This window comes from Lissotriton helveticus, chromosome 10, assembly GCF_964261635.1.
Source record: "Lissotriton helveticus chromosome 10, aLisHel1.1, whole genome shotgun sequence".
In the NCBI taxonomy this organism is placed as follows: Eukaryota; Metazoa; Chordata; class Amphibia; order Caudata; family Salamandridae; genus Lissotriton; species Lissotriton helveticus.
In genome coordinates, this window is record NC_136071.1 from 220,536,200 (window position 1) to 220,559,031 (window position 22,832).

A 22,832-nucleotide genomic window follows, 5' to 3' on the forward strand; every position below is an offset into this window, starting at 1 on the left:
TGGCCACGAAGGGCAGTTGATGGAAATCCTTATCATTCCTTTTTTCTCCCCTCCTCAGGGTTTCTTCTGTCATGGAGTCGTACTCATTTCAGTAGGTACAATGATCACTAGCTGTCATTTAGGCAAGTGATTTCTGTTGAGTCCTGCTTACATTTCTGTGATTACTTTTATTTTTTCACCAGACCACCAGTTTTCTTACAGGAGAGCGAGAAACAGGACACTGAATCAAAAAACTCCGCAGAAGGTGGGCCACCAAAGGGGAGACAAAAGACACATCAGAACCCCAAAAAGCAAGAATGGCAGCCCACTGCGCACGGAGTGTTGAAACAGTGAGACCCATGACAAAGCCATCACGCAAGAAGTACAGCACCCGAGCAGACGCACAGGAGAACAACAAACCCTTCCCAAGGCACCAGGTGGAAAAGTTATTCCAATAATGATCGTAAGACCTCAAGGTGGAAGGACGCCTAGACAATTGGATACACTTCGTCAGAACAACCCTGGACCAACAAATTCAACCTTTCAAGTGCCAAACCCCCAGCTGGAGGCGGCGCAGAGAGGACACACGGAGAAGAGGAGACCACAGAGGGGATGGCCACAGAGGAAATTGCCAATGGGGGCAAACGGACAAGAACAGATGGGGAAACCAAGGCCGCCGGGGCTACTCCGGTACCACCAGAAGAATCTCCTCCCAATCCAACCGAAGCTTCCGGAGGACCCGGGGGATCAAAGCAAAAGGCGGGAAGGCAAACAGAAGAACCAGGGACTAAGGAACCATTAAGGCGTCGATCGCCCAGGAAAGCCACGAAGGAACCAGGCTGCAAAAATGGGGAAGAAGGGCCGACTCTACCGAGGCAAACAGATCCAGCCAGGGAATGCCAAACCGGAGGACAATATGACAAAACAGAAGAGGGGACAGACACATCATCCCAGAGGAAGGAAACACCCTGCTCAGAGAGGCTGCAGGCCCATTCTCCGTCCCCGGAAGATACACTGCCGTCAGAGACAACAGATTGCACTCGGCCCAAAGACCGATCGTCCTGGAGAGGAGAAACAGAGACTGGCACACGCCCCCTTGTCAATTCACATAAGCCCGAACTCCCTGGTTGTCGGTCTGCACCGAGACAGCACGACCCAGAAGAAGAGGAGAAAACCACAGGAGAGCCAACCAAACCTCCCTCCACTCCTTCCAGTTCAACGACTGGCGAGACTCAAACAGGGACCACCGACCCTGAGCCTTGGAAGGATCCAAGGCCGCCCCCCAACCAATGGCACTGGCATCCGTCGACAGAACAACCACAGCCGGAGGAGGAAGCAGGTCGATGCCCCGGAAAAGAGACTGACGGGACAACCACCATTGGAGGGCAGCCCGAATCCCCGGGGTGACAGGAATAAGAGTCTCGTAGTCCAGAGAGGCAGGGTCCCAGTGGGCCAGAACGTGATGCAGGAGGGGATGCAAATGCAGCCGGGCCCAAGGAAGGAGATGCAGAGTGGAAGCCATCTCCCCCTGACTCCGCAAACAGAGCTGGGCAGACACCTGAGATTGGGACAGACCCAGGAAAGGTGACGGAACAAAGTCAACTGCCGCTCCTTGGAAAGGAACACTGTAGTAAACAAATGATGCACAGTCCAACTGTGTAAGTTAGATTCTTTATTATAAGTTCCTTCCAAGATATTAAGTATAGAAGTTAGACCCCACCAGGAGCCAGCTGTCAGCAGCTCAGCCTGAGATGACCAACTGCCACACTAAGTTATAGAGAGGCACTGTGAGCCAGAGGGACAGCTAGGCATTCTATGATGTCACAGATATCATAGTACAGTATATGCAGAGAAGAACAGTGGAGAGGACATTTACTACACATCCTCTTCCCTTATGGAGTAAGAACAGAATAAAGTAACAATTGGCAAAGTACTTTAAAAGCAACAAGTACAGCATGAGATATCATTAGCATGAACAGAAATACAATAACATGCTACATTTTAAATGAACAAAAACAACTAAATGCTACTATATGCCACATCCCCTTCCTTTAGGGTAAAAGCATAGTTTAGATGAATGAGGACCAAAGTAGCAAAGAAAGGTAGTCGCGCTCACAAATGGGTACACCAGAGGGTAAACACCCTGATAAACAAAGGCGAGCGTAGACACAAACCCTTTCAAGATCAACCTGTCAAAAACATGCTGACAGAGCAAAATAAGATCAACCTGTCAAAAACATGCTGACAGAGTAAAATATGATAAAACTTCTTACAAAGTCCCACCGACATGAAACCCTTGGCCACGAATCTCAGGCAGGTAGACCTTGACAGAAGCAGAGTGTCAAAAAGAAATTATGTTTAACAATCTCCACCAAAAATAAGGAACAACACAGGGTACTGACCCAAAAACACAACCTACCCTGGGAACAGAAACGGGGCATTGACTGCCCACAAAAATACAACTTCCCTTAAGTAGGGTACACCGCAGGATAGTGAACCTGGGAACTGGAACGGGGCATTGACTACCCACAAAAATAGAACTTCCCCTAAGTAGGGTACACCGCAGGATAGTAAACCTGGGAACTGGAATGGAATGGGGCATTGACTACCCACAAACATACAACCTCCCCTAAGTAGGGTACACCGCAGGATAGTAAACCTGGGAACTGAAATGGAATGGGGCATTGACTACCCACAAACATACAACCTCCCCTAAGTAGGGTACACCGCAGGATAGTAAACCTGGGAACTGAAATGGGCATTGACTACCCACAAATACACCACCTACCTAATACACAACTTCCCCTAAGTAGGGTACACCGCAGGATAGTAAACTTGGGTACTGAAATGGGGCGTTGACTACTCACAAAAATACCACCTCCCCTAAGTAGGGTACACCGCAGGACAGTAAACCTGGGAAGTGAAATGGGCGTTGACTACCCACAAACACACATCCACACCCAATAAGAGCACAACTAAGGATACACACCCTTGGAACTGAAAACAAGAACATCCCCTGGATAGGGTACACCATAAGGTTCTACATGACCCTAGGACACAAACATGAGCATTGACTACTCACATGTCGTCAACCTACCCTAAATAAGGTACACTAGGACAACAATGACTGAAGAGCACTGACTCTTAAAAAAAACATCTTGTCTAAAGAAAAATTCAGAGTAGTGTTACACTAACAGCCCTCAAAGGTGTCAATAACAAACACGGTGTCTACCCACCCCTAACTCACAAACGAAAAGAAAGCAGGCATTGTAATGACAACGAAATTGTAATGCTCCTCTCAAACTTTCCCTCAAAGGATGCCCCCACACTTTACACACAAAACGAAATGAAAATAGGCATTGTAGACAGCAATAAACTGTAAGGTCCAACCTAAATTAATGTATAGGCACCCATCAAACATATAGCAAGCTGTTGACTAAAACAAAACATGCAACGAAATATGAAGTACAACAGTAGAAGACAGATAAGATCAGCTCCGGTGAGCGATTTCTCACCCGGGGTCCTCATAAACTGCACCAGGTAGTGACAAGCATTGAATGTAGAACGCGACGTAGAAAAGACTTGAAAAGAGCCGAAAACTTGCAGTGTTCATCTGATGAGTAAAACCCTGAGACTGAAAAGTCACATAATCCATGTGAAACATCCATAAGTGGTCTTTCATTTGCAGTACATATTGTTTCCAGCTCGTAAACGCTATTTGACTGGCAGCGATGGAGCGGACCGGTTTGGCAAACAGTAAGGATTTCACCCAAAACGTAGCACCAAAAGCACTTCTCCACAGTCCCAGACTTGCGCAGTGAAACCAATCAAAATGGTGGCACGCCGTCATGTCCATGCCGGATGGTTCGCGGCAAAGGCGTGCTGACAAACGTTGCATGGCAGTAACAGCACAAACGTCACAGAGGAAAGATGCCGGCACCACGAGACCGGTAAGGTTGAGACGTGTGCGCGCAAGGGCTGAAGTTTTATTTTTAAAAAATGCGGAGGTTCAACTGCCATCACTAAAAATATGTCGTGAGTGCACAAAAATAAACACAAATGTTCCCCACTCACCGGTAAAATACAGACCGGTTTCCAGGAAGACGAGAGTCAGCATACATCCAGAGCGATACGTTAAAGTTTGTAACTGTCGCAAGGAGAGCAGGGGAAACTTGACTTACTTGATGAAACATCGAAGCTGGCAGTTGTGAAGGCGAGATAAAACGTGCCCACACTGTAAGAGTCACACAGTGGTGACTTTGAAGTCACATGGGGCAAACTGTGAAGGTTCAAAAGACGTAGAGAGGCAGCAGGGTGATCAGGCCAGCTGGGACTCCGACGCTTTTGAGGCTGGAAGCAGTCCAAAAGACAGCAAAGAACTCAGACGCTTTTGTGCCTGGAAGTAGTCCAGATGACAGCAGAAGACAGTTCATTCCTTCACAGCAGTTAGCTCCTTGACAAACAAACGTCCGGATGCAGGCTGTCTATACACAAACATACACCAAAGAAAAGACACACGCCCAGGGTGCAGGCTGTCTAGGTGGAACACGACACTGGTGGGGTCAGCTGGGCATTACCTTTTAGTTTAAATTCGATTTTTTCCACAATTTCTTTTGATGTCTTGGATTCTTTTCTTTGTAGTTGCTGAATTCCTTATTCTTAACTGCACACGTAGGTTAATCTAGTTCAAAACGTCGCCAAAATGTAGTAAACAAATGATGCACAGTCCAACTGTGTAAGTTAGATTCTTTATTATAAGTTCCTTCCAAGATATTAAGTATAGAAGTTAGACCCCACCAGGAGCCAGCTGTCAGCAGCTCAGCCTGAGATGACCAACTGCCACAGTAAGTTATAGAGAGGCACTGTGAGCTAGAGGGACAGCTAGGCATTCTATGATGTCACAGATATCATAGTACAGTCTATGCAGAGAAGAACAGTGGCGAGGACATTTACTACAAACACCAACCCCAGATCCATGCGGAACAGAGCCCCTAGGAATTTTAGAGACTGGGAGGGCACCAGGGAGGATTTCCGGTGGTTGATGAGGTACCCAAAGGACCCCAGAATATGACACACCTGGTCAACATCCGATAGAGCCTGAGAAAAAGGAGAAACAATCAACCAATCGTAAAGATATGGAAAAACCTTAACACCCCTGGAATGGAGAATACCCACCAGAGGGGCCAAGATCTTCGTAAAAACCCTTGGCGCCGCCGAAAGGCCGAAAGGAAGCACCCGGAACTGGAAGTGCTGGGAACCAACAGCAAAGCGGAGATACTTCTGATCCACAGAATGGATAGGGACATGTAGGTAAGCAATGAATCATCCATTAAGTCCAGGAAGTTCCCGGGAAGCACCAGATGCAGGATGGACAACAAAGTCACCATCTTGAACGTGCAACGGGGGATGAAGAGATTGACCCGCTTGAGATCCAAGACAGGGTGCAGATCCGACGTATCCTTCTTGGAAACCAGGAAGAGGATCGAATAACAGTCCTCGCCCCACTCCAGAGGAGGAACCTCCACGATAGCCGCCTTCTCCAACAGAAGGCGCACACCTTCCAGCAAAGCCTCCCAACACGGAGGATGACAGGGAAGGGGGTCACCCGGAAGACCGGGGGGGGAGGTGAAGAGAACTCAATCTGATAACCCTCGGACACAGTCTGCACCACCCAGGCATCCGGAACCGCCAACCAGTGGGACAGGAAATAGTGAAGGTGACCCCCAACTGGAAAAGGCAGACAGTCATTGGTCAGAGGAAGGAGCGGGGGCAGCACCACCGGCAGGGGCACAGGACTTGGCACCTCCAGGGGCCCCACGGCCATAACCCCTGCCACAAAAGGGCTGTCGAGCACCCCGAGCAGCAGGCCCAAAGACAGGGCGGTAGCCAAAACCACATCCCCGAGAAGGAGGGCGGACAGCAGCCACAAGCTTGCGGTTCTCTGACGACTGCTTGATCATGTCCTCCAGCCGAGGCCCAAGCACCTTGGACCCCACAAAGGACAACTTAAGCAGAACCGCCTTCTGAGAAGACTCAGCTTTCCAGGAACGCATCCAGATATGACGCCTTGCAGCAATCAAAGCACCCGAAGCAGCCGCAGCGGCACTCACATTGTCAAAGGAAATATCGGATAAATAGCGCACCTGCAGCTCCATGAGGGCCAAGAGAGAGGAGGCATACTTCACATCCTGCTATAGAAGAGCCAGGGACTAGAAATCCTTCAGCAGGGACTGGACCATGTAATTGGAAAAGGCCGTCGCCCTGACAGAAAAGTTGGAAGAGGTGTAAGAACGCTTCACTACCCACTCAACACGCTTATCCACAGCGTCAGAAGGAAGGGCATCATCAGACAGTACCAAACCCTGCGAGGAAAGGCCAGCCATCAAATTGTCCACTTTGACCGCCTGTGGAAACTCCGCCATAAACACCTCCAAAGGGTAACGTCTGGACAAAAATAGCGGGAAAGCGGACTTATCAACCTCCGTCCACTCATGATCCAGCATTCTGCGCACAGCACCATGCAAGGGGAAGGATTCTGGCGCCTGCTGGTGATACTGGGTAAGGAAGTCATCCTCCAGGACCTCAAACTCAGGAGGTAAGAAGTCCAAATTATCACGTACATGGGAGAAGAAATAAGAGAGCTCCGCACCCTGAACAAAACGCCCACGCACACACTCCTCCTCCTCATTCAATTCGTCGGCAGGAGCGGCAGGTGGATTGATAGACCCATGAGACACTTTGGCAGGAGGGCCAGTTGCCTCCCGAGCCCGGAAAGCATCAGAGACATCCTCATTAATAATGAGGCACAGGGCATCCAAAGTAGGAGCAGCTGAGCCTGAGGCACCCTGGTCCATGGCAGCGAGTGGCAAAAAAGGCAAACCAAGGCACACTGCACAATACAGCAAACAAACAGTAAAAGGTCAAGGATCAACAGAAACAAACTCCCATTTAAAGGGAATGAAGACCTGAGGCCCCCGACCTCTTGCGCAACTCACAGAGAGGGTAGAAGTAGAAAAGTAGAGCCCTGGCTGCTGGAAATCTCCTAACGAGGTGGGGAACCCAGAAGGACGCTCCATGCCGCAAGGAACCACAGGACATCCGCGCCCACTAAAGCAGGGGGGTCAACCAGGACAGCCAGAAGGTGAGCGGCCGCTACAGCACGACGCGCACCATACGTGGGGAAAAAGCAGGTGGGGCGGCCGCTAGAGCGAGTCGCGTAAGGGCACACACCGATTTCCACACACGCAACAAAAAAAGGCAGAGAATAAGGCAGTCGCCACAGCAGGCCACCGAGAACATGTAAAATAAAGGAACAGTACACTTACCGGACCACGTCCACCCACGTCCAGCTAGGCAAAGAGACTGCGAAGGCATAAATAAACGAACAGAAAGTTGTGCAGCACACTTCACCCTATATGCTCGCCTGATTGGGGGCGCCATATTGGGGGAAGTGCTAAAAACGTTCTGCTAGGTATAGGGTTCTGGGGAGCAGACTAGCTAGTCACTGATAAGGAATGGGATGGGAAGACTGGACGAGGAGGTAATGGCGGCCTGCTGCTAGACTGGAGCAGCGCTGTGTCGTTACTGGCGCGGACGAGCCTTGGCTGTCAGTCGGGAGCGGAACAGATGCAGAAGACCCGTAAAGCAAATTGAGGCACTCAAGGCGACATGGAGGAGGCGGACCATCGTGGAACCCTGCGGCGGCCCATGCATCATGCGCTGCACGAGCCTGGAGCAGCACAGCAAAGTGAGTGTCGCGGGGCAGGTGAGCCTTGATTGCGGGCAGGAGGCGGAGCTGGTGCAGCGGACCCTGAAGAGTAGGCCGGGATGCTTGAGGTGAGCTGTAGTAAACAGGGAGTCGTGGGGGCATGTTATATTCCATACAGGTACAATAATATAGGCCTCAGTAAACTTGTTATCCGTCACCTATATTCTCTCCCTACATTACACTTGTCACGGTTTATAGGGACTGACCTTTTACCTAGATGTTACATTTCATTCAGAACGTGGGCTTTTCCTAGTTCGAAATCATACATTATGCATGAAGGTTCTTGGAAGCACAGCAGGACTGCCCTCTCCTATATAAAATCTACGTACAAAGTTCGTGCCCGACGTCATCCTTAGGCCGACACAGTCATACAGCAAGGTAGGACCCCTGGGGAGACCTATGGATTTATGTATACATCACATCTTGCTAAAACAGAGGAGATCGAGACGTCCCGTCGTACACACTGGCCAGAGACGCTGAGGTTCCTGCATGCAGACGCTTCAACTCGCATAGGTCTAACATCCCTCACGGGTATGTCCAACTCGAGACCAAGACGGGGTCCCACAGTCTCACTTAAGGTAATGGGGTTAACTAGATCATAGAGGAATTCTTGGTTTAACACCTACACCCATTCTAGGTATACTTGGGTACATCTAGATAGGGAGGCATCGTAGGAGTACACAACTTTTATCATGTGTTTTATCTACTTGAATGATTTCATGATTTTAGTAAGATGGAAGAACTATACTATCCTTTTACCTTCATAGTACTGTTAATCATTTATAACTTACACTGTCGAAAGGTTGTTGCAGCGCATCTATTCTACACCAGAATAACAACTGTTCAATAAAGATTATTGAAAATGCCAGTTTGTTTTATTTGGTGTATCTCTCTGAGAGAAACTAAGTAAGCACGAGTGACTGAGCGAAAGGTAGTATATTGTTTACACAGTCCTGAGGGATCAGGGTTGCCATGTTCGATGGTTGCCAAAAACTATTCTCTACTTGGTAAGAGGAGATTCTAGTGTCATTGTGAGCTAGTTGGTACAAAAGGGCAAGCATACCCGGTGGGGGCGATCAGAGTTCATCTGACACCAATCCTACAGTGTATGTTGCTTAAACGAGCAGATCCTGTATATTTTCTATTGGAACTACATGACAGGCCCTGCGGTGGCCTGCGCATCGTGTGCTGGGTGGAGCTGCCAGACCGCCTGGGGCCTGAAGGCCTGTAACGCTGATGCGCTCGCTGTGGTGGGCTACCCTGGGCAGTTGTGTCCTGGCCCTTGAATGCGGGGTAGGTGGCCTCTAGGGGTGATACGGCAGTGCTGAGGTACGGGGTCTGACCCCCCTGGACTCCTGGGGCCTCACTGGCTTCCTGACTGTTTTGACCCCTGGAGGGGTAACATGATAGGGACGGTCTGGGAGGAGCTGGAGGCTACGAGCTGCGTAACAATTCCCCTAATCACCCAATCTCAGTCCTGTAACATGTGTGCTGCCTGACCCCTGGAGGGGTGAAGTGGTGGGGACAGCCAGGGAGGTACTGGAAGCTGTGAGATGTGTGAAGATCCCCCTGACCACCCTGCCTCAGTGTGGAGGGCCCATCCTGAAACATGTGTGCTGAGCCCTGTGGGTTCTTGGACCATTGCCCACATTGTTGCAGTGGAGATCGGGGTGTAGCTTTACACCACTAACATTAGCAAGGTCAAACGTGATCCCAAGCAACGCAAGCTGAAATTTGATACTGCTAAAGAAAAGACGACCAGCTCCCACACTGTAGACACCGTAGAACCCAACATAGCGCTAGGAGAGGACACAGAATGAGCAAGCACTGAAGCACTATTGAAAGAATTGCGTTCTGGCTTCAAGGCACTAGATGGCAGATTTGATGTGCTTGACAAGCGACATGACAAAATGCAGGAGAGCCTGAAGAGTCACAACCGTAGGCTGTATATGGCAGAGGGCAGAGTGTCCGACCTAGAGGATGGCGTCGCACAAATGTCCAAAAAGGTGTTGTGTTTCTATCTAGGACCCTAATTTGATATTCCTGATGTATGCCCTTATATGGCTATAATAAATAATATCCTTATAAAGGCATAAGAATCATATCCATATTTAGTAATAGCCCATGCAGTCCAAATACGGCAAGGCTACTCCCCTAGACTCCTAGAAAGTACAACGCATTCTTTAAACAAACCAAACCTCCAGCAACCTGGGAATTCCCCTTGCTTTTGTTTTGATTTATCCTAGAACTCCGGCGAACACTAAAAGAACGGCCAGTTCTTAGTGACATCTTTTATTGACGTCTTATGTCCAACCTTACGTCAAACCCAGCACCTTTCTGGTATAATTATACCAACAGTTGCCTTAAGCAAACACACGGTGGTTTGGAGCAGAGCGGCTATCTACTTGCCCGAGAGCTCAGCTGATGCGAGAGCCCACGGACGCCGCCCCTCCCTTTTGACGCACTGAGAAAGACGCTGTCTTTTTCTCCAGCCGAGAAAATCCAGCTCCGGTGTTTCCAGCCACCCTTGCGGGTTGCTGGGATATCGAGTCCTGAGAGAGAGATACCAGACCTCCTTCATTCTATTACCAAGGTACGGAGCTGACTGAACCCTTGAGAGAATTCTTGATTCAGATTCCTTGGCAAAACCAACTTAACTTAAACTGCTACTTACTTACTCCTTCCCACGTATTAGGCTTAGGTCAGGTACATCGGGGTAGGCGTAGATTAGAAGCACCATTTGAGTACGTTAGTCAATGTTTTTATGTATGTATATATTTTATCCATTTTAAAGTATCATATGGCTAAGAAACCATATCAATGCTTTTACAGTATTATTTCATAATACTCCTTTTACTGTACGCACTTTACTTTATACTAAGTATTGCAATTGTGGCAATTCATTTCTCTTGCATGAGAAAGAAGACTGCTCAATAAATAACACCTTTTATTGAAAACGCCGTCTCTCTATTTCTCTGCACTCTGGTGAAACTAAGTATGCACGATTGACTGAGTAAAATAGCTGTCTATTGTTTTCACACGACTCTAGAGATACACTCTTATTCTGAGGGAGCAAAGTTGTCATGTTTTATGGTTGTCAGAAGCTAATCCCTTCTTGTCTATCCAGGGAAGTTAAACACCTCCTTGTTTATTCGAGAAAGTTTCTAGTGACCTCTGAGCTAGCTGGCAAAACTAATTAAGTCTAATATAGTCAGTAGTGACCTAGTCGACCTCAGTCCTACGTCTACACTGCTGTTTATATTATTCCAATGCGCAGAGCCTATTGGGAATATAGGAACTACAGTACATGGCGCCCAACGTTTGGTAAGGCGATAATCTAATGCAAGACACGAGAGTAACTCAGTCGTGCTTTTTCACACAGACCCTTTTCCCGTAAAAACTCCTAAAGACGTCTGGAGTGGGTAAAAGGTTAAAATCCGCCGGAACTTAGTAGGATGAAAATCCTATGTATAGTTTTTGGTTTAGTCAACGTTGAAGGATACAGTGTTCCAAAATATTGTGCACCTAATCTTTATTTCCCTTGAAACTTGATCTGCAACAAAAAACTTTCTGTAAGTAAAAATGACGGAAAGTGACGATGAAAGGGAGGCAGCTAGAATAGCAGCTCGACTCCTAGCGGATGACACAAGTCTCCAAGAAAATAACCCGAATGCTATAATCATTCCGGTAAATGTAAGGAAAACTATAACTATTAAACTTATAGAAAACGGACTGACATCACGAGGTGGTACAGTCATATTCGTGGTAGAGGCCCATGAATATCGGCAGACAGAGGTATTCTATTCATGGATAAACTTTCCAGCAGCAAACGCTGTAACACACAAATTCCATTATTACAAAATAGAGGAACCTCCGGATGAATACACTCCTTCCGAGGATGTTGAAATCCCACTAAATTACCAAGAGCACCTGCTCTGGTTTAAAGGCGCCCTAAAACATCAAAATCACATCACCAGGCTCGGTCCACTAGGTAGACCAGGAGCGACGTGGCCGGTTCTAGCAAGCTACACACCACATCCAGACATTGAAAAAATGTCAGACCGAGAGCTCTTAGCTCAACTAAAACTGTTAATTAAAATACACGGACAATTGGTCCAATATGTCATGAGGACTTCAACAGTCAAACCGGCAATAAAAATTCCAGAGAACACCCCTCACCAGGGGAACACAAATAAAATCACACCACAAAATATACAATCAGCCATTGGCAAAGTACCTACAAAACGGGAACAAATTCCATTCTGGTTAGCTCAGAAAATCACTCAAATAGAGGCAGTATTTCCTGATACTAAGCCTACTGAGAAACCCAGAATTCTGACTATCTGTCTTCCAATGGGGATCGCACCACATGTGGAGGACTGTGACACTTGGGGCACAGTCTTTGCTTCGATTTACACAAAAACACATGGTGTTCCGTCCATGGCGGTTATACCAGACGTACTAGGACAGATTCAAAATGAATACGGTCCAGAATCTGCTTTAACTCTGGGTATGAAATTACTGAAAGACTTCAAACAGGTCTCGGCTATATTATTAGCCAACATAAAAGGAGAAGCAGCATCTGTGGCGATCCGCCAGAGATTGAAAGAAACAGATATAGCAGACCAACCATTTGAACTTGCCAGAATCATAGAAAAATCCTATGAAGAACTAGGAAGAGATAGTTTGGGTGGGAAACCAGTAAAACCCCAACTAACTGAAAATTCCGAAAAAACATTTATTAAAAATAATCTAAATACTCCCCCAAAAAATTGGGATGGAAATAAACAATCCACTCCCAGGGAAAAACTATTCCAGTCCAGAGGAAGGTCTCCTCAACGGAGAAATAGATCTCCAGAACGAGGTGACAAGTCTCCCCAGAGGGAGCCCTCTGAGAAAAGATACAACCTTAGAGATAGGGATAAATTGAGAAAACCTGATAGATATCAAGATATTGATACACGTCCCTCTCGACACTAAAGAACCCTCCCAGCAGACCCAGAAGCAAGAAGGCATCCTGGTTCACCGACGACCTCAAGGACTCCAAGAAGACCTGCCGCACCCTCGAGAAAGCCTGGCTCCTCGACCGGACCACCGACAACATGACCGCCCTCAAACACGCTACCCGCAAGCACCACCAGCTCATCCACACCACCAAGAAGAAATCCCTGAAGGAACGACTGGACAACAACGCCCACGACAGCAAAGAGCTCTTCACTATCGTCAAGGAGTTCTCCAACCCCAGCACCGGCACCAACGACATCACTCCGTCACAAGACCTCTGCGACTCCCTCGCCTCGTTCTTCCACCGCAAGATCGCCGACATCCACAACAGCTTCGGCGCCCCACCCACGCACCCAACCGTCGAACCAATGCCCCCCACCGCCACCCTTCGCACCTGGACCACGGTGACCACCGAAGACACAGCCCGCACGATGAACACCATCCACTCCGGATCACCGACCGACCCCTGCCCACACCACGTCTTCAACAAGGCCGACTCCACCATCGCACCCCAACTCCGGAACATCATCAACGCCTCCTTCAACACCGCCACCTTCCCGGAGAGCTGGAAGCACGCCGAGATCAGCGCCCTCCTGAAGAAACCTACAGCGGACCCCAGCGATCTCAAAAACTTCCGCCCCATCTCGCTCCTCCCTTTTCCTGCTAAAGTCATCAAGATGATCGTCAACAGACAGCTGACCGCCTTCCTCAAGACGAACGGATCCCTCGACCCCTCGCAGTCCGGCTTCAGAGCCAACTACAGCACCGAGACCACCCTAATCGCAGCCACCGACGACATCCGGACCCTGCTCGACAAGGGAGAAACAGTGGCCCTCATCCTCCTGGACCTCTCCGTTGCGTTCGACACGGTCTGCCACCGCACCCTAGTCCAGCGCCTCAGCAACATCGGTATCCAAGAGAAGGCACTGGAGTGGATCATCTCGTTCCTCACCGGAAGAACACAAAGAGTCCGCCTCCCCCCGTTTCGGTCCGAGGCCACCGAAGTCATCTGCGGCGTGCCGCAAGGATCTTCACTCAGCCCCACCCTCTTCAACATCTACATGAAACCTCTCGCAGCCATCGCACGCCAGCACAACCTCAACATCATCTCTTACGCCGACGACACCCAGCTGATCCTCTCCCTCACTAGAGACCCCGACACCGCCAGAACCTGCCTACACGAAGGGATGAAAGACATCGCCGAGTGGATGAAGGACAGCCGCCTGAAACTGAACTCGGACAAGACGGAAGTCCTCATCCTGGGATCTTCGCCCTCCACCTGGGACGACTCCTGGTGGCCCCCAGCCCTGGGCACCGCACCCAAGCCAACCGACCACGCACGCAACCTGGGCTTCATCCTGGACCCCTCCCTCTCGATGACCAGACAAGTCAACGCCGTATCCTCATCGTGCTTCAACACCCTGCGTATGCTTCGCAAGATCTTCCGCTGGATCCCGACCGAGACCAAGAAGACTGTCACCCAGGCACTCGTCACCAGCCGACTGGACTACGGAAACGCCCTCTACGCCGGAACCACAGCCAAGCTACAGAAAAGACTCCAGCGCATCCAGAACGCCTCCGCCCGACTCATCCTGGATGTCCCCCGAAGCAGCCACATCTCCAGCCACCTGAGGAACCTGCACTGGCTCCCCGTCGACAAGAGGATCACGTTCCGGCTCCTCACCCACGCACACAAGTCTCTCCACGACCTGGGCCCCAAGTACCTCAACGACCGCCTGACCTTCTACACGCCCACCCGCCAGCTACGGTCCACCAGCCTCGCCCTCGCAGCCGTACCACGCATCCGAAGAGCCACCGCCAGAGGAAGATCCTTCTATTACCTGGCTGCCAAGACTTGGAACTCCCTCCCCATCCACCTTCGGCTGACCCAGGACCATCTCGCCTTCAGGAAACAACTCAAGACCTGGCTGTTCGAGCAGAAGCATACCCTTCCCCCCAAGCGCCTTGAGACCCTCCCGGGTGAGTAGTGCGCTATACAAATGGCATGATTGATTGATTGATTGATTGATTGATTGATTGATTGATCTTTTCACACTTCCTCACAGAAATCGGAAAGAAGAGGACGGTCAGAACACAAGGAAGAGCACGTCAAGTCCAAAGACAAGGAACCTGCTCATCAAAGTAAAAAATTACAATTTCCAAAGAAGAAGGTAGCTAGTATTAAAATAATTAAACATGCCGAGGATACTGAGGACACAACTGAAAAACAGAGAGTGGGCCCAGACAATGCTAGACAGCGCAGCAGAAGTGACAATAGCTCGCAAGATCTTGATGAATCTTCTGGAGACAGTGGACACGAATTAATACATTCAGGTGAAAACTGCAGATATCAGCGTTAGCAAACTTCATAAAATATACGAGATAACATTGCGTATAGAGGGGGACAAGACTAGGAAAGTAAGGGGTCTCTTTTGGGATAACCTTTCGAAAGGCTATGACATCCTGTTAGGTGAGAAAGACTGGCCACCAGAGTTTGTCAGGGAGTGCCATCATGGCGAAGAAATGATTATGCCTGCCTTCTCAAATCATATTTCAACTCATAAAAAATCAATATATGCAAGAAAATGGGCAGTGGCTCAAGCTCCTGCATTATATAAAAATCATGTAGGATGGGATGAGGACTCTCCTCACCATAAAATCCAGTTAAAAAAGTCAACCCACTGCACAAAGGAAGTACCCAGTTAAACAAGAAGCTAAAAAATCAGGGAGATCTTAGATCAACTTGAATACCAGGGGGTGATTGAAACATGCACCTCACAAATGAACAATCCTTTGTTTCCTGTCTCCAAACCAGACGATTCATATTGTCTAGTTTTGGACTACAGACACCTTAACTCATGTTGCAAAACATTTGCAGTACAAAACTCACACAGTGCAGCACTAATGAATAACATCGTGCGCAAAAAATATAAAACGACATTAGACATCTCTAATGGATTCTTTTGTCAAAACATTGCACCTGAAGCAGGTATTTGACCGCTTTCTCAATAATGGGGTCGCAAAAACACTTCTGTCGACTCCCACAGGGATTCAAGAATAGCCCAGGATTATTCTCAACAAGAGTAACAGAATTACTACAAATATATGATGATGAAGCATTATCCTATGTCGATGACATCTATCTCACAGATGATGACCTGGAGACTCACTTGAAAAGAGTGAACACCATAATACTTGGTTTCGCAGCTGAGGGTTACAAATTCAACTTTAAAAAGTCAAGAATTGCCCATCTAACTGTCCTGTTTTTAGGATATGAATTATTAAGTGAAGGCAAAAGCCTAGCAGACAACTTCCTAGAGAAGTGTGCTGTACTACAAGCACCTAAAACGCTGAAGAACTTAAAATCAATACTAGGTTTCCTGAATTTCGGAAGAACGTACATTCTAAATTATGCAGAGAGGGTAAAGCCTCTCTATGAATTAATAAAACCAGATTTTAAACTAATAAATTGGACTCATAAACATACAGAAATTTTAAGATCATTGCAAACGGACATGTTAGCTAAAACAAAATTGCAAACTCGCGAAAACATACGCAACCTTGTAATCCGAGTCTTCCCAGGAAGTTGCGGATTCACGTACCTAACCTCTAATGAGGAAGAAACGGTACCAATAGCTTACAAATCACACTTGTACACACAAGCTGAAATAAAATTCAGTTCTACTGAAAAAATTCTAATAGCGGTTCAAACTGCTGTAGCAAAAGAAAGAGCCCAAGCCCAAGGCAGAAGAATAACTGTTTTAACAGCAGAATCAGCCCTTGAGGCATTAACAAGCCCACGCAATTTGAAGGCAGTGGCATTAGATCCAAAGTGGATACAATGGGAAAATTCTCTTGCTGCAGAAGACGTGAAGTACTATTTTGACTAGAAAATCTAGAATATGAAGAAGAATATCCTCTGCCAATCGAAATTCTGCCTCTCGAACAATACACATGTGTAATCTACATGGACAGATTTGCACAACACTACGATGTAGAGGAAAAATCCTACAACGTAGCGTGCGCAATTGTTAAAGGTCGCTGGCGCTTTGGTAAATTCAGACATTAATCACCAAAACTGAATCACTCAGAAACTGTTCAACTCAGCGAGCTGAAATAAGATCTTTAAAGATGGCGCTTGAAAATGCCGATCGCGAGTTCCCCACACTAATAGTGTGCGATTCGCATTTCTGCGTCAAATCTTACAATAATGACATGCAGACCTGGATTCAAAACGGTTACAAAGATGACACAGGTGCCACAATAAAGCATAAAAAGCTTTGGGAACAGGTAGTTTTGTTTCAAAAAGAACTACGAAAGACTCACGTGATACATACACTGAGTCATTAACGTGATGGCGTTCACGTTGCAGGGAATTCATTGGCTCTCAGAGCCACAGCGGAAGCGGTTCAACCGGCTTCCGTAGCCACAAAAAAGCGTTCTAAAAAATACATAGACGGAGAAACAATGCTGGCGGTAAAAGCGTCTTTAAAGGGCGACTATGCAGCATTACCTCTGAACTATCCACTCAGTTATACATACATAATTGATGCAAACTCCGTTCCGTTTGCTCAAATCTCTGGAGTGGGGGATAGAGTAATTCCAAACACGAACAGGAGAGTCTTTTTAATAGCAGACGCACACATGGGATTGGGTCTAAGACACCAAGAGATCGTGAAATCTCTAAAAGAATTACAATCAGAATACTGGTGGCCGGGGATGAGCCTGCAACATTACAAATTTGCAAAGAGCTGTCCAAACTGCAACAGAGATCGCAGTCGTGAACCGACCGGAGTATTGCCAGGACCCTTTTATTAGAAAGCATCAAGCTATCTACACGCAAAAATCCAGCAGGAGAAACCCGTCCCCATAATATTTAAGACTAGATTCACTTAAAATGCAGACACCAGCACTCGGCTGACGCCAGAACTGTTATACAAAGATTTGCGAGTCTTTATCGGCATATACGCAATTGGCATGCTACATTCTGACCAGGGTCCTGCGTTTAGCTCTCGAGCTTACAAAGAGGCCATGACCAGCATGGGCATTGCATTGCGGTACTCTTCTCCTTTCCATCCTGAGGGAAATGCGGTGGAAAGAAAAAACCGTGACATAAAGCAATCTATAACGGCGAGGGTATTAGGTTCGCGTGATGGGTGGGTCAAACATTTAGCAAGTGTCCAACGTAGTCTTAATAATCTGCCAAGAAATTCTCTAAAAGGTCTCACATCATACGAACTATTGTTCGGTACTAGAATGCATATCCAGGATCTTGATAGTCACACTTCAGTGGTAGAAGAAAAATGCTTTGATATCAAAAACCGTTTGGCTGTTTTACAGGACTTAAATGAAACAAGAAGAAACCTGAGTAACATAAAGTTACAACAACAGCCAACAGCCACTGAAGAAAAACCACCTGTCCCAGCAAGACCTGTCTGGATTCGAAAGATTGGGGATCTGGTCAAAGAGAAGATCGCGGTTAAGAAGGAATTTGGGCCTTCTTACAGAAAAGCAGTACCTGTCTTAGCTGTCAGCGGAACAAGATCAGTTGTACTACCGCCACTTGCTGGTAAAAAGGAGAACCGAGTTGTATCCATCGACCTGGTAAAACCACAATCATGTGGCCGATAATAAGTAGTAGGCCCAGTGGACTCCCAAGAAATAGCAGAATACCAAAATTTGCTACAATCGAAGAGGTTCAAACTGAAAGACTAATCACTTTTGATAAACCTGCAGTGAATATAAAAGGACTATGCAACAAAGCCATGGAAGTTGTGCCTCTTGAAACCCAAATTGCAACAGTTCGTCAAGAAACACCTGTCTACAACGATGTAGCCTCAGACTATGCTGGTGAAACAAAGAAAAATCCAAAAGCAAATGAAAATCCGGAAGCAACTCCAACAATTGACAGAACTGCATCTGGCTACTTCATCAATTTCGATGACTTTTCTGAAGATCCAAGCGAGCATGAAGAAACGCCAGCAACAAAAACTTTCAAAGACAAAGTAACTGAACTCTTTCATCTACTCAAAGAAACCTATCTGATTTCTCCATGGATTGAATTTTGGATTGTGTTAGGTGTACATTTCCTCCTGCTTTGGCTCATCATGGTTCTATGTTTGGGAAAATTCATAGATGGAACATATAGTACAATGGACACAGCAAGTCAGAACATCAACTTGGTCCTAAAGCCTCACACATCCTTTTACATCACAAAAAGAGAACTGTCATCAGTGAACATGACAGCCAATCCAATACCCGGAGGGGTAGCATGGGACAAAACGGATTATGAAATTTATGGCCCGATTGAGCTTTTGAAATATCTCCACCAGTTCAAGGTTTCATTAAGTGACTTTGTAAAACCAAGTACTTTCTCTGATGATTGGGACTTTGAAAACATTAATAATATGATGTCAGATTTAGTAATGTCAGCAAAATTTACAGAACATGATTATTTACAGGGTTCATCAAATTATGAAGAAATGTACTGCTATAATCATTTAGGTCATCACTATTTGCATAAATCTGCACAGCCTAGAAATGTTTTTAATTATAACCAATGGGAACATTGTGCAACACCGCCTAGAAGCAGCTCGAAAACATTTTATGAGAAATTCCCATACTTCTCAGGGTTTAACACAAGTGATGCAGAAACGTTTTATTTTAAAATGTTAAATAAGACAGGAATGAAAACAATGTTGACAAATACTAAATTGATAAATTCTGAAACATTTTATGAAAAAATGACTACATTTGGTTTTGAATTCTGGAAAAACAACATTGAAACAAAAAACATCTGTGGTACAAAGGACTTGCAGGTCCAAGGTTCAGAAGCATTATTTAGAGCCTGCATGATCCCAGAACAAATAATATTCTTGAATGACACCATTGAACAGACATCCTGTCTTGGCCTAGCCAAGATTAAAGACTTAAACAAACCGTCTATTCTGAAGCCCATACCTGATAGTAATAGCACTACAGATGTGGAGATAGACGTATCCCATATTTTACACCAAAACAGAACACATCCTGATTGGAAGAAATGGTTGATCTGGCCCACAGACACAAATAACTGTCAAGATAGATTCCTGAACAAAACACAGGGGTTTAAACAGACCAGGCCAGACCCTAGATGCTCACAGAGACAACATCCAGGGATAGTTACAACATACAGTGTAGGGAAACTCTGCCTCGAATGGCTACAGAAATCCACACTGGTTGAAATTAAGCAACACTTGACTTTACTTAAAGACGGTGCTGACTTGCGTGATTTCATACTGGGACCACGCAAACAGCGTCAAAAACGTTTCATAGCGGCCGGTATATACGCTGCTTACAACGAAGCTTGGAAAGTAACACAAATTGAAACAGCAGAAAAAATACAAGAAATTGATCGTATTAATTTGGAGGAATCACTTTCTGTTGTGGACAATGGGTTAACGACTCTGTCCTCCAGAATATATTCACTGGACAGTATCGTATCATCTGCTATTGATATAATAGAGCAGGACTTACTAATGTTATAACATGGTCAGTCCCAATTACGTTCTATTGTACAGCTTGGCTGGACGTTGCAAAATCTGCATTCAGGCTACGTGCCATGGCGTTTAATCAACGTAACGTCATTATTCTCTATCTTCAACCTTACTGATAAACAAATCAGTTTGGCACAAAAAGGAGCAGACTATACGATTCTGAGCATTGAAAAACTTGAGAGATTACCATTGACAATGTCAGAAAGACCTGTCATTGAATGGATAATACACAGAATTATTACAATTCCGATAACAACTTTCCAGTTTAAATATTGCCAAGAGTATATACCAGCGGGCCAGTATGAAAGGTTGGGTAAAGGCTACATCAAGTCAACATGGAAACTACCTTATACACACAAATGTTATAGTGAAGGGAAAAAGGAGGTATTTCTTAGTGGTAACAATTGTAAAAAATCACTAAGCGGTACACTTCTGTGTCAAGGTATTAACTTACATGGAGCCTGCGAAGGGTCTTCAAATAACCTTTCATGTCACCTGCACGGCACTCCTGCAAAACAGATAGAGCCATTTTTCAGACAGCTTTCCAACGGTAGCTATGTTCTAATATGTGACCACAGCTGTTGTGGCATGGTGCCAGGAAAAGCCTATCTCGTGAGCGTTAGTTCCATGGTCACTTGCTGTATGCAAGAATTGTATCCAAACAGCAATCCAGACATGGAGGCGGCAATATGGCCTTCTTTGAATATCTCTTCTATTCGAATTGATACTTTAAGCAGAATGAAATCCATTATTTTACAGACAACTGTGCCTTTAACCTCGTCCAAAGAAACGTATGATCTGCAAGTTGCAAGGACAGCAGCAGAGATACATTCCCTATTATCAACAAATTGCCCCGTACATTTCGTAGAAATGTTAAGCCAAATTTTAATCATGTCTGATACCAGTGGCATCGCACATGTATTTAAGACACTTTTTTCGGGACTGTTAACACCCTTTGAAACAGTTCTGGGCATCTTTCCGAATTTTTTTTATTTTTATTTTTATTTTTTATAAAGCGCAAATTGTTGCCCGGAGGCGTCCAAGCGCTAGGATAGCCACAGCCTACTGAGGAATAGGAGGGGAAGCAGACAGTTAGTAAGAGGATGCAAACAAAAAGGTCTTTAATTGCTTGCGGAACTCCGCATTTGTCCATTCTGTCTTCGGCGGTCTGCCTCTACTTTTGGGACTCGTAGCAGGAATTTTATTTTTGATTCTTCTGCTCCGATATGGCAAGCCAAGCCACAGACAAGACTCCAGCAACGATGGAAGAAACGATCCTAGCAATGCGCTACCGGGACCGCATAACTAAAGTCCTTGGATTAGCCCGGCTAAGAGATCTGAATATGACCTGGTTTCTTTCATTCAGACCAATCTGGCAAGATTGCATCTTACCTGTGCTTCGATGTATGCTATGCGGAGAAGAATGCATGTTGGACGTCTGTCTTACACTACCATCAGCAGTACCAATGGATACAGATACCTTGCTAGGTCCGGTAACGACTCATGCATCGTGTTGTCCCCAGCGGCTACCTATTCTGATGAGGCATTAGTTGAGACTTCACCACTACGAGTATGTGGCGGTGGGGTACGAGATGAAAGCAGCACCACACAGGTACAACCTTCTGTGAGCATTGCTGAACCTGACATCGATGATAGCAATCATTCTCACACATGCACTGTTACAGCATTTTCAAACTTGGTCGAACTTTCAACTGATGTCATAGACCAATTTTTTGCAAGTCTGTCTGATATGATGTTCTCCCCTGAACAACGGGAATAAACTTTTTTAAACAACGAGCACACAGCGTTCCCTGAACTCTGAATTCGGCCTTCAGCTTTGAAAAACAAAAGCTACTGAAAACAATTGGAACTATTTTTCCCCCTGAAAGCGAAATTATTTTTTTTTCACTTCCAAAATGTTTACCCTTTTTCTGGCACAAAGTACTCTGCTTAAAGTAGAACTATTCTTAGAGAACAGAGCTTCTATTTTAGGAACTCTAGAGACAATATTTTACCTCAGCCTCTAGCACATGTACAGAATTTGTATAAATATGTGATGGAATGGTCTCGACCTTCTTTTCTGTATTCAGAGCCATTTCATGTGTAAATTTCGCAATTCATTCAGCTGATATATATATGCATTTAACTGAATGATGACACTGCTTAATAAGCGTACAGTACCAATACTCATTTTCGTGTATTTACCATATACCATTTCAAATGCGATTCATGTATTTTGGGGTGGGTTGGAAAACACACATGCATCATTATATGTTTACTATTGCTTAGTTTTAGTAATGATGGACATTAGATCGTGGAGTGGGTGTTGTGTTTCTATCTAGGACCCTAATTCGATATTCCTGATGTATGCCCTTATATGGCTATAATAAATAATATCCTTATAAAGGCAGAAGAATCATATCCATATTTAGTAATAGCCCATGCAGTCCAAATACAGCAAGGCTACTCCCCTAGACTCCTAGAAAGTACAACGCGTTCTTTAAACAAACCAAACCTCCAGCAACCTGGGAATTCCCCTTGCTTTT